The sequence below is a fragment of the Papio anubis genome, chromosome 6 (assembly GCF_008728515.1).
Source record: "Papio anubis isolate 15944 chromosome 6, Panubis1.0, whole genome shotgun sequence".
In the NCBI taxonomy this organism is placed as follows: Eukaryota; Metazoa; Chordata; class Mammalia; order Primates; family Cercopithecidae; genus Papio; species Papio anubis.
The window spans coordinates 1,279,045-1,296,907 of NC_044981.1; positions in this window are offsets into that span (position 1 = coordinate 1,279,045).

Below are 17,863 nucleotides of genomic sequence, written 5' to 3' on the forward strand. Positions count from 1 at the left end.
CTATATTTTGTTTATCCCTTCATCAGTTGTTGAACATTTGGGTTGTTTATACCTTTTGGCTAATGTAAGCAATGCTGCTATAAATGTTCATGTACAAGTTTTTGTATGGACACCTACTTTGACTGCTCTTGGGTATATGTCTAAGATTGGAATTGCTGGGTCATATGGTTACTCAGAAGAGTTTAATCTTCTGAGGAATTGTCAGTCTTTCGAAAAATGGCTGTGTCATTTTACATTCCTACTAGCAATGTATGAGAGCACTGATTTCCTCACAAGTGTTTGTCAACACTTGTTATTATCTGTCTTTTTGCTTATAGCCACCTAGTGAGTGTAAAGCAGCATCTCATTGTGCTTTTGATTTGCATTTCCCCAATGGCTACTGACACTGGGCATCTTATTTGCTATTTGTATATCTTCTTTGGAGAAATGTCTATTTAGATTCTTTGCTCATTTCAAATTAATTATCTTTCTATTGTTAAGTTGTTCTTTATATATTCTGGCTAGAAGATTCTTTCTATATACATAGCTTGAAAATATTTTCTCCTGTGGGTTGCCTCTTTACTTTGTTGGAGATATCATTTGTAGCACAAAAGTTTTTGATTTTGATGAAGTCCAATTCATCTATTATCTTTTCTCAATTATGCTTTTGGAGTCACACCTATGCAAGCTTTTTGAGCACCAGGTTTACACCTGTTTTCTTCTAAGAGTTTTACAGTTTTAGCACTTACATTCAGGTCTTTTATTCATTTCCTAAATATGGTGTGAGGTAGGGGTCCAACCCTATTCTTTTGCACCATTTGATGAAAAGGCTAGTCTCTTATGACATTGGCCATAAATGTAAAAGTTGATTTCTAGACTCTTAATTTAGTCCCATTGGATTACATATTTGTCCTTATACCAGTACCACACTGTCTTGATTACTGTAATTTTGTAGTAAGTTTTGAAATTGGGAAGTCTGAATTCTCCAACTTTGTTCTTCTTTTTCAATAATGTTTAGCTATCCTGAGTCAGTCCTTGCATTTCTATATAAATTTCAGGATTAGCATATTAATTTACATAACAAAGTCAGCTGGGATATTGATAGGGATTACATTTAATCTGTACGTCAATTGAGGGACTACTGCCGTTTTAACAGTAATAAATTTTCTGATTCATGAATATGAGATACCTTCCTATAGATTTAGGTCTTTCTTTTTTTCAATAATGTATTATAGTTTTAAGAATAACAGGCTTTGCACTTCTTTTCTTAAATTTATTCCTAGATATTTTATTCTTTTTGATGCCCATGTAACTGAAATTCTTTTATCAATCACATTTTCAGATTATTTAATTATATATTATTTATTATTTATTTAATAATAGCAACAAATATATAAATATTATGTACATAACCATATTATATATATTTATATTATAATATAATGTATTAATATTATATATTAATATAATTTATTGATATTATATATTTATAGTATATATTTATATAAATGTATACATATGCATGTATATCTATATATAAATATATATGTATACCTATATATTTATATGGATATATTTATAAATATTTAAATATTTATATATGTATATATCTATATAAATGTATAAATAGTATCTATGTATAAATATGTAGATATTTATACGAATGTATAAATATATGTATATATATGTATAAATACTATACATGTATAAATATATACATGCATACATATTATATATGCATAAATATGTAAACATACATGCATACATGCATACATATATGTATAGATATGTATACATACATGTATACACACGTGCATACATAATTATATATGTATAAATACATGTATACATATATGTATGCATATATACACATTCATACATATATGTATGCACACACATACATGCACGCATGCATGCATACACATGTGTAAATATGAATCACACACGTTTGCATGTATGCATGCATAGGTATGTATACACATACACATGTATGCACAAATGCATAAATATGTATGCATGCGTACATACATGTGTACATGCATGTGTGCATGCAATATATGTGTACGTGCATGTGTGCATGCATGTATATCATACATGTATATCATGCATGTATACATACCAGCATACATACCACTATACATACATGTGTACATGCATGTGTGCAGGTATGCACGCATATCATGAATGCACACACACTTATATCATGCATGTACACACACGTATATCATTCATGCATGCATGCATGTATGCACATATCATGCATGCACACATGTATTTATACACACGCACACATATGCACATACATGCACACATGCCATACATGTGGACATGCATGTACACATACACGCTTGCATGTCGCACATGTATGCATGCATACATATGCATGTGTGCATGCGTGCACGCATACATGTGCACATATCAAACATGTAAACATGTATGTATGAATACATGTGCACGTATGAAACGTGCACATATGCATGCTGCATACATGTACACATATCAAACATATACATGCAGGTATATATGTATACGTATTATATATGCATGTATACATTAATGTATATATACATATACATGCATATATACATGTTTGTATACACACCATACATATATACATGCATGTATACATACATGTGTACACACCATACATGCACACATACATGTATACATACCATACACGCACACATGCATGTACACATATACCATACATGTGCACATACCATACATGTATATCATGCAGATATGCATATAAAACATGTATGCCATACATGTATACATGTGATACATGTATACCTACCAGTATACATAACAGTATACATACATGCATGCATGCATACATGCACACATACATGTATACACACCATACATGTGCACATACTTGTATACATACCATGCTTGTGCACATACATGTGTACATGTGCACATATCATACATGCACACACATGGACATACATGTGCACATATCGTGCCTCTGTGCATACATGTGTACATGTCATGCATGTGTACATCCATGTGCAAATATAAAATATGTACACATGCATACACATGCATGTATGCATACATATACATGTACACATACATGTATACACCTACTATAATTGAAGCAAAAGTCTTTTATTATAGAAATTATATCACTCCACTGTGTTTCAGTAGCTAACTCCACTTCGTAGAGAAGTATCCAAAGTATCATCCCTCTTTCAATTGTTTAATTTTTCTCTCTTTTAAATGCTTACAAAATAAGTCACATTTACCAATGACTGCACACCGTCTGCCACATCTGTTAGAGATGACAAGGAAGTGGCAGGAGTCCTTTCTTCCACCACTCTCAGTGTGTGAGACTGGCCATGGTTCCTCACAAGCAGCCTATCCAAAAATGGATTCACTGATAAAGGAACAGGAAGGCGACACGCTTCAGGCCGCCCAGGCCCTACCTACTGGTTACCACCCCTTCCCAGGAGCTGAGCCTGGGCCATCCATGGGAAGAGCTGTGCCCATGGCCACCAGAGTTGAGGCCAGGGCTTCCCAGCCACAACTCCTCCTTTCAGAACCCAAGAGACAGCTCCTCACAACTCTGCAACTCTAGGATCCTTCCCGAAACCACCAAGGGTACGGAGACCTGAGAAGCCGTACGTGTCTCTCCCTGCTACGTAATACACTTCCAAAGTTAAGGAGTTCATCCACATGTTTTTAAACCCAGCCCCACCTGGTGACCGTGGACAACCACAACAACACATTCCTGGAAGCCACTCTGCCACTCAGGCCCTCTCTCAGGATAACAATCTCAGCTGCCCTCCAGACAGAACAGCAAGCACATTCTATTGCCAGACGCTTTGCACACATTATTTCACATAATCCTCATCTCACCCCTTTGGGCTGAAAGGTCAGAGAGTTCAGGCAAATCTACAACTGCACAGCTGGTGAGTGGGTAAGTGGGAGAGCCGGAATTCCAACTTCTCCAAGCATTTAGGAGAAGCCCCTGAAGAAGACGTTGGGAGAGAAGGAGCTCAGACATTCCAAGTAAGTGGGGAGCCTGTAAGGTGAAATATTCCGTTCTCCTTCTGTGACATTCACTGAGTGGAAGAAGTGCTCGTTGAGAAACTGAGGGCCAGGACTAATCATCCAACTCACAGTGCTCCTACTCACCAATGCACAGTCACACACAATTCACTGAAACATCTTTTACATACATTGTGCAGATAACAGAAGACAATTAAGATTACAGATATATATATATATTTTTGAGATGAAGTTTTGCTCTTGTTGCCCAGGCTGGAGTACAATGTTCAGATCTCAGCTCACTGCAACCTCCACCTCCCAGGTTCAAGAAATTCTCCTGTCTCAGCCTCCTGAGTAACTGGGATTACAGGTGCCCACCACCACACCTGGCTAATTTTTGTATTTTTTAGTAGAGACAGGGTTTCACCATGTTGGCCAGGCTGGTCCTGAACTCCTGACCTCAGGTGATCCAGCCACCTGGGCCTCCAAAAGTGCTGGGATTACAGGCGTGAGCCACCGTGCCCAGCCAAAATTACAGATTTTAAGGCTGGATGCAGTGGTTCAGGCCTATAATCCTAGCGCTTTGGGAGTCCAAGGTGGGAGGATTACTTGAGCCCAGGAGCTCAAGATCAGCCTGCGCAACACAGTGAGACCCCATCCATCTCTACTAAAAATAGAAAAAATTAGCTGGGTGTGGTGGTGTATGCTTGTAGTCCCAGCTACTCCGGAGGCTGAGGCTGGAGGATCGCTTGAGCCCAGGAAGTCGAGACTGCAAGGAGCCGTGATGGCACCACCGCACTCCAGCCTGGGGGTCAGAGCAAGACTCTGCCTCAATAAATAAATAAGAATAATAAAATAAAATGACAGATTTTAACGTAGGACTTTTAAAATCCAGGACATAGCCCTCTATTCTTATGCACAAAATCAGCAAAGTTTATGCCAACATGTCTTATTTTACATAATGTGCCATTCCTCTGCTCCATGCTCCCTGGGTGCTCATTTATGAAGACTCTGATGCCAACAGACGTTGTCTCAGAGGGAGTGGCTGTGCCTCAGGCAGGTGCACAGGGAGGCAAGTCATGCCACACACCACCGGGGCCACGAGCATGCAAGCCCGGGTGAGGCAATGAGCCAGTCACCCAGGAGAGGGGCTGAGTTTAACGTGAGCTGCTGGCTGACTCTGCAGTTCGCCACGGCACAAAGAATTATTTCAATGAGAAATGCTTATCCCCCATAGAATTCTTTTCTTTGTAGAGACTGGGTCTCACTCTGTCCCCCAGGCTGGAGTGCAGTGGTACAATCAGGGCTCACTGCAGCCTCGACCTCCTGGGCTCAAGCAGTCCTCCTGCCTCAGCCTCTGGAGTAGCTAGGACTACAGGTGAAGGCCACCATGGCTGGCAATTTTTTTTTTTTAATGTAGAAATCAGGGGTCTCAATATCTTGCCTACACGGGTCTCAAACTCCTGCCCTGAAGTGACTCTCCCACCTCAGCCTCCCAAAGCACTATGATTACAGGTGTGAGCCACCACACCCAGCCCCATAGAATTCTTATAATGAGGGAAAAAAATCCCAAAACTTAAAATTCAGAGCATGGCTTTTCTGATAATATAGATGAACCATTATCTATGCCAAACTTCTGTGGTTCATTCCCACCCCTGCTCCTGCCTGTGTGAGCACTAACCTCTCTGGACCTCCTTCTCCTCATCTGAAAACCTGGAGCTATGAAGCTCACCTCACCATTTTGCTTAGAGAATCAATAAGATAACATTTGAAAGTTATTCCTTTCCTATGCCTCGTCTTCTTTCAAAGATGAAACTAAATAACTCTACAACGCTTCCCTGACAAGGAGAAGTTTAGTGTCGTTTTAATAAAATAACCATGTTGTAAAGAGGGAAGTGGAAGGAGAGTCGATTAATAAGGATAATGTTCCAAATGTCTGGGAAATATAAGGCAGGTATCCTATTAATACACATCAATAGGAACTGTAAGAAACTGCTAGGAAGCTCTTCCTCCATGTTAGCCGGGGTGTATGTGCCTAGCAATGTTTAAAAGAATGCTCTGAACAGTGATGGCGAGGATGTGGAGAAACTGGAACCGCTGAGCAGCTGCCACGGAGAACTACACAATGATTACTCAAAAAAGGTAACTTACAGACCGGTCATGGTGGCTCACGCCTGTAATCCCAGCACTTTGGGAGGCTGAGGTGGGCATATCACCTGAGGTCAGGAGTTCGTGACCAGCCTGTCCAACATGGTGAAATCCCGTCTCTACTAAAAATACAAAAATTAGCCGGGTGTGGTGGCGTGCACCTGTAATCCTATCTGCTTGTGAGGTGGAGGCAGAATTGCTTGAGCTTGGGAGGTGGAGGTTGCAGTGAGCCGAGATCACACAACTGCACTCCAGCCTGGGCGACAGAGTGAGACCCTGTCTCAGGAAAAAAAAAGGAACCTAAAATGATCATCTGACCTAGCAATTCCACCTGGGACATCCACAAAAGAATTGACAGCAAGGTCTTGGATAGGTATTTGCCTCCCACGTTTATAACAGCATTATTTACAGTGTCAAGGAGTGCAACCAGCCCGGCGTCCATCAGCAGATGACTGGACAGACAAGATGCGGTCCATCCATACAATGGAGTGTGAGTCAGCTTTAGAAAGGAAGGAAATCCTGAGACTTGCTACGGCATGGATAAACCTTGAGAACATCATGCTCAGTAAAGCAAGTCGGTCCTAGAACGGATAAATATTGTGTAGTTCCACTCATACGAGGCATCCAGAGGAGTCAGTTTCACAGAGACGGAGAGTGGAATGAGAATTGCTAGGCGCTGGGGAGAGGGGGAATGGGAGCTAGTTTTTAATGAGTGCAGAGATTTATTTACAAGATGAAAAGAGTTCTGGAGATGGGTAGTGGTGATGGTTGCACAATAGTGTGAATGTACTTAATGCCACTAAAATGCACACTTAAAAATGGTTAAAATGCCAAATTGTATGTTATGCGGCCACAATAAAAACTAAAAGAAAAAAGCAATCTGTGGTTGCAGGTTGGACCTTTAACTCCTGGAGGGGTCCTGTGACTAGAAGACTCACTCCAATGGCGGCTGGGCACCTCCGCCAGTGGACCTGGGGGGTGCAGAGAAGTCTGCAGCTCTAGATGCCACAGCAGAGCCTCTGCCTGCCCCCAGCACTCCAGAATTATATTCATGAGGGCAGATAGACAAGATTAGCCTCAGACACTAAACAGCAGCAGAGAAAGCATTGCACTAATGGTAGGGAACACGTACTTTGCAAACACCTAGATTCAAGAGAACGTGTGTAATGTAAACATTGGAAGAAAACCAGGAGCCTACTCAAAACTCCAGGTTAGAGGACAAGGGAAGCAGGATATGGGGGAACAGGATCCCTTTTTTAAAAAAGGTACCGGGTTTTTCAGAGCAATAGTTAAAAGGGAAGGTTTCTTTTATGACACAACAGCGCCATCTCATGGACAAAACTGATATGACACAAGGTTTCTCTAAGACGAGCCTGTCCTCTACTCGCGGCTCTTAGCGTTGGCCCCAACAGCCCTAGTCTACATTAATCCAGCATTCTCAGGGTCCACAAAGGAACATTCCATCTTTGCAAGGCAAATATTGGGGCAAAAGTCAGATCTTCATCTTGTCTCCGCCTCCCTCTGAGGCTTAGAAAGTCCTTTCAGCACTTGAATTTCAGTGAAGAGTCTGGACAGTCTCACACCAAAAATGCCCACTGACGTGGGCGCTGCCACAGCACTCCTGTCCTGGTGCTCAGAAAAAGCAAGTGTCGGCTTTATCACAGCCAGAAAATGAAACTGTCTGCGAGGAAAAGCACCCCCTCCATCCTCATCAACATTAAATGGCGAGTTCGAATTCTCTTATTTCCTAATTTAAATTTGTTTTTTAAGAGATGGGGTGGGTCTCACTATGTTGACCAGGCTGGTCTCAAACTCCCGGCCTCAAGAGATCCTCCCATCTCAGCCTCCCAAAGTGCTAGGATTACAGGCATGAGCCATGGTGCCCAGCCTCCCAATTTTAAATTGTATGAAGATGTTTCTGGGAGTCTCTGCTCTGGCCTCAGGCTGTTGTTTTTCTGTGCTGTGTTTTTAAATTGCTCTGTGGAAATTTATTTTGGTAGTGTGGGGTTTCTTGGATGTATTTGTCCAAATCAAGGCTTCAATGAAGAAAGTCTGGTTTTAAAGTGAGTCTTGGATTCACTCGGCAAAGGCTGTGGAGCATCCACTCCAGCCCAGCCACACGGCAAGCTGTGGGGCAACAGGTGGAAGTGCAACCCGCAGTCTGCGCCTGCCCCAGAATCATCGTCCCCTTAAATTGTAAGAACCATCCCGGGGGAAAAGTGAGGACATTAGGAGCAGTGTGGGCCCGGGCACCTAGGACCCCGGATTTGGGTGCTGCAGGTGGAGAGAGGCAAAGTGATGAGTTTGTGCCTCTGAAGGACTTCAGTGTTTCTCGTGCTGTCTCTGGCACAGTCTCTTGCGCCTGGAGAAATGAGCACGGGTTGGAAAGAATCTCCGAGCCCAGAGCTGCCAGTGTCAGAGCTCAGGCCATGCTGAGGGCCTCACACCAGGGCTGCCCTTCGGGTCTCCATTCCCGTCAACACACACATACATTCTGGCAACTTCTCCCATCTAAATAGAAAGGCAGTCCCCCCACCCCCACCCCCACCCCACCCCCGCCCCTTGCCATTCTGAGTCTTCAACTCCTTTGACTTCTCAGGGCACCCGATGCAGGCTCTTGGCAACTCCCTCCCAGAGATCCCTCCTTTCTGGCCTCCAGGACTCATCTCTCCTCACTTGCCCCTTGTCCCTCAGGTCTCCCCTGCTGTTGTTTCCTCTCATTAATCAATAAATACTGGAACGCACCAAGCCTCTCCCCTCACATCCCACCCAGCTCCTGCCTTTCAAACAGTCCCTATGCTAATCACTCCCAAACGCGTTGCTCTCCCCCAAAGCCTTAATCACCTGCCTACCTGGCACCTCTGTTCCTGTCTCATAGACTACCCTGGATGAAGCACGTCCAGAAGCAAACTCCTGATCTTCCACGCAAAAGCCTGATCCTCCCACACCCCTGCACAGCACCACGACCCCGAGCTCTCACTGGCCCTGGTCCAAAGCCCTGAGCTCCACTGTGACCTCTTTCTCTTACACACCACATCTGATCCATCACAATAGACCCCTGTCCAACCATGCTGCTCCAGCACGCCCACCGCCCTGGCCAAGCCAGGGTCTCCAGGTCTCCCAGCCTCCGGTGGCTACATCCCCTCCTGTCCAGGCTCCGACCCCTCCAGGGGCCTCCCATCTCACTCAGGGGAACCCCAGGGGCCTGGTTTTACCTGTGGGGACTAGCCTGAGCTGCCCCACAGCACCCTACTGCAGCCCTCTGGGCATCACCTCTCTGTTCTCTTCCCTCCCTTCTCCTGCTCCTCCCTGGGCTGCTACAGCAAACTTCCCACCGGCCGGAGCCCTTATCCCCTTGTGCCCTGCTCCCTCCCTCCCACCTGCATGCCTCAGAGAAGCGTTCCCTGACCACCTGCTCCCCCTACCCCTCCGCCTTTACCCTTCCCGCCGCTTGTACCCCGTCCCCTGGCGCGCAGTGTTTTACTCCAGCAGGTTCCCTCCAGGCAGGCACTTTTTGCTGGTTTTCTTCCCTGCTGTATCCCCCGCACCTGGCCCGTGATGGAGGCTCCATCCACAGAGAATTGTGTATCTGATAGAGGACTTGCTTGCAGCATATATAAAGTGTTCTCTAAACTCATTCATCATTTTTTTAAAACCCCAATTTTTTAAAATGGGCCAAAGATGTAAACAGACATTTCACCAAAGATCCTACAGGGATGGTAAAGAAGGAATGAAAAGACGTTCAACAGCTTTGGTCACTAGAGAAATACAAATTAAAATGGAATTATTACCACTGAGCTGTACAATTAAAAACAGTAAAGATGATAAATTTTGTATGTATATTTTATGTCAATGAACAACAAAATTAAAAAGAAAAAGAAATACAAATTCAAGCCACAGTAAGTGACCACCGCACACCTATTAGAATGGCTAACTTAATAGCCTGGCCACAGCCAGTGTTGACAAGGAGGTGGAGGAACCCGACTTCGCAGACACTGTGATGGAAATGAAAAATGCTGCCGTCACTCGAGAAAAGAGTTGGCAGTTTCTTTAAAATTCAAACATACACCCATCCTACGACCCAGATAGTCCATTATTAGCTTTTTACTCTCCAAAACTGAAAATACATGACCACACAAAGACTTATCCAGGAAGGCTCACAGCAGCTTCATTTGTAAGAGCTCCAAACTGGAAACAACTTAAATGTCCATCAATAGGTAGATGGGGAAACAAAAGTTCATGGATACATGCATTGAGTAGCATCCATTCAATGGGACACCACTCAGCAATAAAAAGCAATGAACTGGGCCGGGCACGGTGGCTCATGCCTCTAATCCCAGCACTTTGGGAGGCTAAGGAGGGTGGATCACCTGAGGTCAGGAGTTCAAGACCAGCCTGGCCAACATGGTGAAACCCCGTCTCTACAAAAATTAGCCAGGCATGATGGCTGATGCCTGTAATCCCAGCTACTTGGGAGGCTGAAGTGGGAGAATCTCTTAAACCTGGGAGGCAGAGGTTGCAGTGAGCTGAAAGCAAACCATTGTGCTTTAGCCTGGGTGACAGCATGAGAGTGCGTCTTAAAAAAAAAAAAAAAAAAGCAATGAACTATTGAATACATGCCACAACAGAGTCACATCTTCAAATAATACACCAGGCAAAAGAAACCAGACCCAAAAGAATCATACTGCCTGGTTCTACTTCTATGAAATTTTAGAAAATGAGAACTAATCTTCAGAGAGAGAAAGTTTGGAAGAGGAGACTGGAACAAGGAGGGGTGAGAGGGAAGGACTACAAAAGGGCCAAAGGGGACCCTGGTGGATGACGGACATCTCCATTCTGTGAACTACGAGTTCAAGGCTCTAACCTCTGGCAAGAATGTGAAGTTATAAAAAATGTAGCAAGGCTTCGGCAGTGACCAATCTGGTTCTATCCCACAGTTCTGCTGGTTTGGATTTCCCACAGTCACAATTCTTTATAATCGCAAACATCCCCCAATGCAGGACCAGCTTCAGGAGGACAACACCCATTCAGTCACGTAGGGCCCAAGTTTAGAAGCCCCCTGCCCCCAAATTCCATTTAATGCTCTCCTGTTACTGTCTCAAAATGCTTAATAATTTTTTTATTTTATTTTATTTTTGAGATGGAGTCTTGCTCTGTCGCCCAGGTTGGAGTGCAATGGTGTGATCTCGGCTCACTGCAACCTCCATCTCCCTGGCTCAAGCGATTCTCCTGCCTCAGCCTCCCGGGTAGCTGGGATTACAGGCGCCCACCACCACACCTGGCTAATTTTTGTATTTTTAGTAGAGACGGGGTTTCACCATGTTGGCCAGGCTGGTCTCGAACTCCTGACCTCGTGATCCGCCCACCTTGGCCTCCCAAAGAGCTGAGATTACAGGCCTGAGCCACCGCACCTGGCCAACAGTTTTTGAACAAAGGGCCTCACATTTTTGTTTGACACGCCGGGCCCCACATGTTATGTAGATGGATCTTCCTCAAAGTGTGTTCTACCGAGTTAATTCTTTACTTCAGTTAATTTCTGTTAATTGCTGTTGTGGAAAAGGAGAATTTGGGAAATGCTGAGTTAAAGTTAAATAACTTCATTTTCCCGAGGGCAGTGTGTAGCAACAGTTCAGATTAGAAACTAATATTTAGTCATCTTCCCCATGATAGAAAAGTTCTATTCATTATCACAGAGATTTATAGATATAGTTTTCCCTTAGTATCCACAGGGAGGTTGGTTTCAGATGCAAAAACCTGTGAACCCACCAGTTGCTGATAGAAAATGGCATAACATTTGCATAGAACCGTGAACTTTAACTTCTCTCTGGACTACTTACAATACCTAATACAATGCCTACACATCACTTCATCCACGTGGATTCAATGTAGTACTCAATGCGCAGCAAATTCAAGCTTTGGTTTTTGGAACTCTGCAGAATGTATTTTCTGCAGTTGGTTGAATCCATACATGCAGAACCCACAGATGCAGAGGGCTGACTGTACTGGAGATTAGACCATGTCCCATAAAACCACGACTCTCACACTTGAACACGCACACGAATTAAAACCAGCCCAATTGTCCCATAGAACTGGGACAATTTTTTGAATAAACATAGACATTGACCCTCCTGATCTTAAAACTTGAAACTTAATTTGTCTCATCTGAGTTGCTTCCTCAGGAAAGGAGCCAAAACTCCTCAGAGGACCACATCCAGACAAGATGCCAGTCCACTCATTCATGATTGCTTCCTGTATTAATCTGTTCTCACACTGCTACAAGGACATACTCGACACTGGGTAATTTATAAAGGAAAGAGGTTTAACTGGCTCACAGTTCAGCATGGCTGGGGAGGCGGAAGGGGAGGTGGAAGGGGAAGCCAACATGTCCTTCTTCACATGGTGGCGGGAAGGAGAAGAATGAGCAAAAGGGAAAAGCCCCTCGTAAAACCATCAGATATCGTGAGTACTCATCACTACCATGAGAACAGCAGCACTGGGGTCACTGCCCCCATGACTCATATACCTCCTACCAGGCCCCTCTAACAACACATGGGGATGATGGGAACTACAATTCAAGATGAGATTTGGGTGGGGACACAGCAAACCGTATCATTTCCTTACCCCTCCCTAATTCTGTTTAACACTCCTTCCTCACTATATAAACTCCCCAGTTTTAGTCAATCAAGGAGACAGATTTGAGACAGATCTCCCTTCTCCTCAGCTGCAGCACCCAGTTAAAGCCTTCTTCCCCAGCAAAACTCATCTCAGTGATTGGCTCTCTGAGCAACAAGCAATAAGACCTAGACCAAACCCCTGGTGTTTCGGTAACAGAATCACTTGGGGATCTTCTTAACGTACAAAATCAGTTTCATCAGGTCAGGCCCTAGATGCTGTTTTCTCAGGTGGTTCTGATTCTACTGGTCAGCAGACCACACTTTTAAGTAGCAAAACTCTAAAATGTTTGTATGTATAGGTGGATGTAACCCTCGGAGGAGACTTAGTTCTGTCTGTTCAATTTGTGTGTCGGTTTCATCACTTAGTGTCCATGTGACTGAGGAGAAAGAATCTCTGAGCCTCAGATGCTTCAAGGTGCCCAAGGTAACCATTCCTATAATTATTTCAGGGATTTAAGCAAAGTAATTTTACACTGATACTCATTTTAACAGCCACTTATGGTGAGTGAGGCAAGATAGATACCATTGTCTCCATTTTACAGATGAGAAAACTAAAGCTTAGGGAGGTTAATAATGTATCCAGTGCTAAAGCATATAAGCGATAGTGAGGGCTCAAAACTTCATCTTTATGTGTGTATGTATGTATGTATGTATTTATTTATTTATTTTTGAGATAAGGTCTTGCTTGCTCTGTTGCCCAGGCTGGAGTGCAGTGGCACAATCTTGGCTCACTACAGCCTGGACCTCCTGGGCTCAAGTGGTCCTCCCACCTCAGCCTCCTGAGTAACTGGGACTACAGGCATGCACCACCATGCCCAGCTAATTTTTATGTGTTTTTGTAGAGACAGGCTCTCGCTTTGTTCCCCAGGTTGGTCTCAAACTCCTGGGCTCAAGAAATCCTCTCACTATGGTCTCTTAAAGTGCTGGAGCCCCTGTGCCAGACAAAGGTTTATCTTTTCACTCGGAACCCCTTGGTCTTTGTTTCACTCGAAGATTTTGAGGGTCTACTGTATACACCAGTCTCTTGTCTTTGCGTCATTCTGACTTACGGAAGGGCTTGCTTCGCAGGGAAGTTTCAAGTTACTATCCTTTTCTAGATGGGATCCTTTTTCTTCCTTTTCAAAATGAATTCATTATTCTTCATCAAAATGATAAATGTTCATTGCTTAAAGGAGTCAAGCAATACAGAAGAGAACAAACAACAACAATCTCACCGTGGCCTTCATTAACATCTTAGTGACTGTTCTTCAGTCCCCTCTTTGTGACCTATGGGTGACCCCTTTGGGTAAAGGAAAGGGCAGCAGGGGAGCGGTTCCTCTGGTCAAATAATTTTGAGAAGTTTCTGGGTATTAGAGTCCCCACCTGGAGGTCACAGAGAGCATTAGAGTTTTCAAGACTCACAAAACTTACAGCAAAAAGTTTTGCCACTACAAACAAGTATCCCTAAGTGTCTGTATTTTTTCAATTGTGTTATTATTTTCTTAGGGGAAACAAGGCATGCACGGTGCCCTCCCCAAAGGCTGTGCAACTTTATACTCCCACTAATTGCCCATGAGAGTTCCCATTTCCTAAACCCTACTGCTACAGACTTCACCAATTCCTTTGCTGTTGATCAATCTGATAACACAAACAAAGCTAACTGCTGTTTCTATTGTTTCTTCAATCGTTCATGAGGTGTTTATTAATTTATAAATTGTCAATTCATGTTCTTTCCAAATTTGGATTTTTTTTCTTTTTTTACTTTTTTTTGAGTTCTTTGTTTAATAAGAAAATTTATCTTTTAGTATGTGGGTTGCAAATATTTTTACCAATTTAGTTTTCAACATTCTTATTTTATTGTGTTATAAAGTCATTTTCCCCAGCACTTTGGGAGGCCGAAGCGGGCAGATCACTTGAGATCAGGAATTAAAGACCAGCCTGGCCAACAAGGTGAAAAACCGTCTCTACCAAAAATACAAAAATTAGCTGGGAGTGGTGGCACATGCCCGTAATCCCAGCTACCAGGGACGCTGAGGCAGGAGAATCACTTGAACCCGGGAGGTGGAGGCTGCAGTGAGCCTAGATCACGTCTCCAGCCTGGGCGACAGAGCAGGACTCCATCTTAAACAAACAACAAAAAAGTAGTTTTGAATTTGTGTATCACCAAATACGTGGATTTGGGGTTTGGGGATTTCTGATCTGTTCATTTGAAGGACCTCCTGCAACCAAGATTATAAAAATATTCACCCATATTTTCTTACGCTATTTTATAATTTCTACATTTACAATTAAATCATCAATCCACCTAGACGCTATTTTCATGTGAGGTCTGAAGTAAAGCTCTACCTCTATTTTTTGTCTAAGTCACCAGCCTAGTTATCATACCTCATTTATTAGTTTATTTTTTAACTCAAAGATGACATGACGTCTTTTTAAGTTTGTTTTATATTTTGCATTGCATAAAATTCTCTTCTGGTGTATAGTTGCATGATGTGGGCAAATGTGTCGACTTGTGTAACCACCATCCCAAGGCACCCCCCAAAACTCCCTCCCCCTGCCCCTCTGTAGTGATTCCGCACTCCCAACCCACAGGACTCCACAGCCCTCTTCTCCCTCCCAGGCTTTTGCCCCTTCCAGAATGTCCTAAGGACGGAATGGCATGGAGTGCACCTCTGAGCATCGCTTCTTTCACTTAGAGCCACCCGTGAGATCCCGCGTGTTGCCGTGTGTGTCTGTGGACAGCTGACGGCTTTTCACTGCTGAGTAGTATTCCGTTGGCCATAGTCTGTTTAACCATTTGCTGGCGTAGGCAGATAACCAGCCATGAACAGGTTAGGGAAGCCCTGAAAAAGGAAGCTCTGGAAAATCTCACACCCTTGGGATCCCCTGAAACATGCTAGATACGCGCAGAGAGGAGGGGAGACTCCTGTGCAGAAGGGGACACCCCGAAATGCTCCTCAGGAAACCCAGTCACTGCTCACTCTGCAGTTAACCTGTCAGAAGGTCGATAGCCGTGTGCTGATAAGAGTGGAAGAAGGGCGAAAGGGAAATTCCTACGAGATACACAGGCGCGATAGGCACAAATTTAACCGCTGTAGGACCTTCCTGGGGTGGCGGACATGAGCAAGGCTGCCATCAGCCAAGATTCATGTTGATCTGGACCAGCACATGCATGTTAACTGACAGTAACAGAGAATCCACAAACTTGGGGTGGGAACCAGGCAGGAACAAGGTGGAGACTCCAGACAGAGGCAGGAACTTAAGGAAACAGTCTGACATAATGAACAGCCCAACACAGAGCCCTCAGGCCAGCCCAGCCCTTTCCTGGGATGTGCCCTCACATCCTTCATAACCCACACTTCCCAGTAACACATTCACCAGTTAAAGGACATTTGGGGAGTTTTCCGCTTTTTGTGGTTACGAGTGAGTTTGCTATTCACACTCGCCTACAGGTTTTCGGAAGACAATACATTTTCATTTGTCTTGGGCAAAAGGCTAGGGGTAGCGTCACTGGGCCATCGCATCTAGCAAGTGTTTCTTACCTTTCTGAGAGGCTCTAGCTGGTTTCCAAAGCAGCGGCCCGGCCGGCTTTGCCTTCCCCCGGGGAGCACCTGGGAGTTGCAGTTGCCCCACGTTCCCATCAGCACCTGCTCTTTTCCATTGCTGTGTTGTTCTGGCTGTTTTCTTAATCACTCTAACAGGCTTGTAGTGGCCTCTCATTTCCCTAATGGGGAATGGCGTGGAGCATCTTTTCGTGCGTTTATTTGCCATTTATAGATCTTCTCTGGTGAAGTGTCTCTTCAAATCTTGTGCCAATTTTTTTATTAGGTTGTTTTCTATTTCTGAGTTGACACAGTGTCTTTCTTTGTGCAGCATTTCCAGGTCCGTGGAAGTCTATTTTGAACCTTCTGTTCCAGTCTATTAATCTACCTGTCTATTCCTGGGCCAGGACCACACTGTTTTTATTACTGTAACTGTTTTCTTACTATAAGAATGTATTTCATTTGTATAAGACAATTCTTCCCTTATTATTCTTCTCCAAAATATTCTCAGTGAATTTCAAATATTTATTTTCCAGCTCAACTCTAGAATAATTTTGTCAGGTTCTCCCCAAATTCTGTTGCGATGTTTACCTTTAATGATATTGAATTAAATAGAATAATTGAGGAGAGATTATCCTTTAAAATACTGTCTCCTAGTCCAAGAACAGACAGATTATTCCCTTCATTAAAGTCTTTATTTGTGTCTGAGAGGTCAACTGCTTTTCAGGTGTTTGTATTCAGTCTGTTTTCACAGTCGGCGTGCACAGGATCGGGGTAAAATCAGTCATGAAAACAGGACGCACTGGCAGAACTCTGATTCACTCACAAACTGGATGGGTTTGAGATCAGATGATGTTAGTGATGTGTTTTACCTCTGTCCTAATTTTAGCTATTTGTAAAACTTACAACATTAAACTTGAGGATTAGAAAACAAATCGCCTCCATCACAGTGACAGCTCCATCTCTGTGCCGCCCATAACTCTTCACAGTGGATAAAACTCTTTATTTTTCACAACAGAAAGCTGACCTCATTTTTAAAAAAAATCAGTAGCTTTTGGGGTACAAGTGGCTTTTGGCTACATGGATGAAGTGTATAATGGTGAAGTCTGAGATTTTAGTGCACTCATCATCTGAATAGTGTACAATTACCCAATATGTAATTTTTCTGTTTTGTTTTTTTGAGACAGGGTCTTGCTCTGTCACCCAGGTTGGAGTGCAGTGGCACAATCACAGCTCTCTGCAGCCTCAACTTCCTGGGCTCAAGTGATCCTCCTGTCCCAGCCTCCCAAGAAGTTGGGACTACAGGTGGAGGTCACCACACCCAGAAACTTTTAATATTTTTTTGTAGAGATGGGGTTTTACCATGTTGCCCAGGCTGGTCTCACACTCCTGAGCTCAAGTGATCCACTCACCTTGGCCTCCCAAAGTGCTGGAATTACAGGTGTAAGCCACTGCACCTGGCCTCCAATATGCAGTTCATTATTCCTCATTTCCACCCCCCACCCTCCCCGTTTCTGAGTCTCCAGTCTCCATTATACCACACAG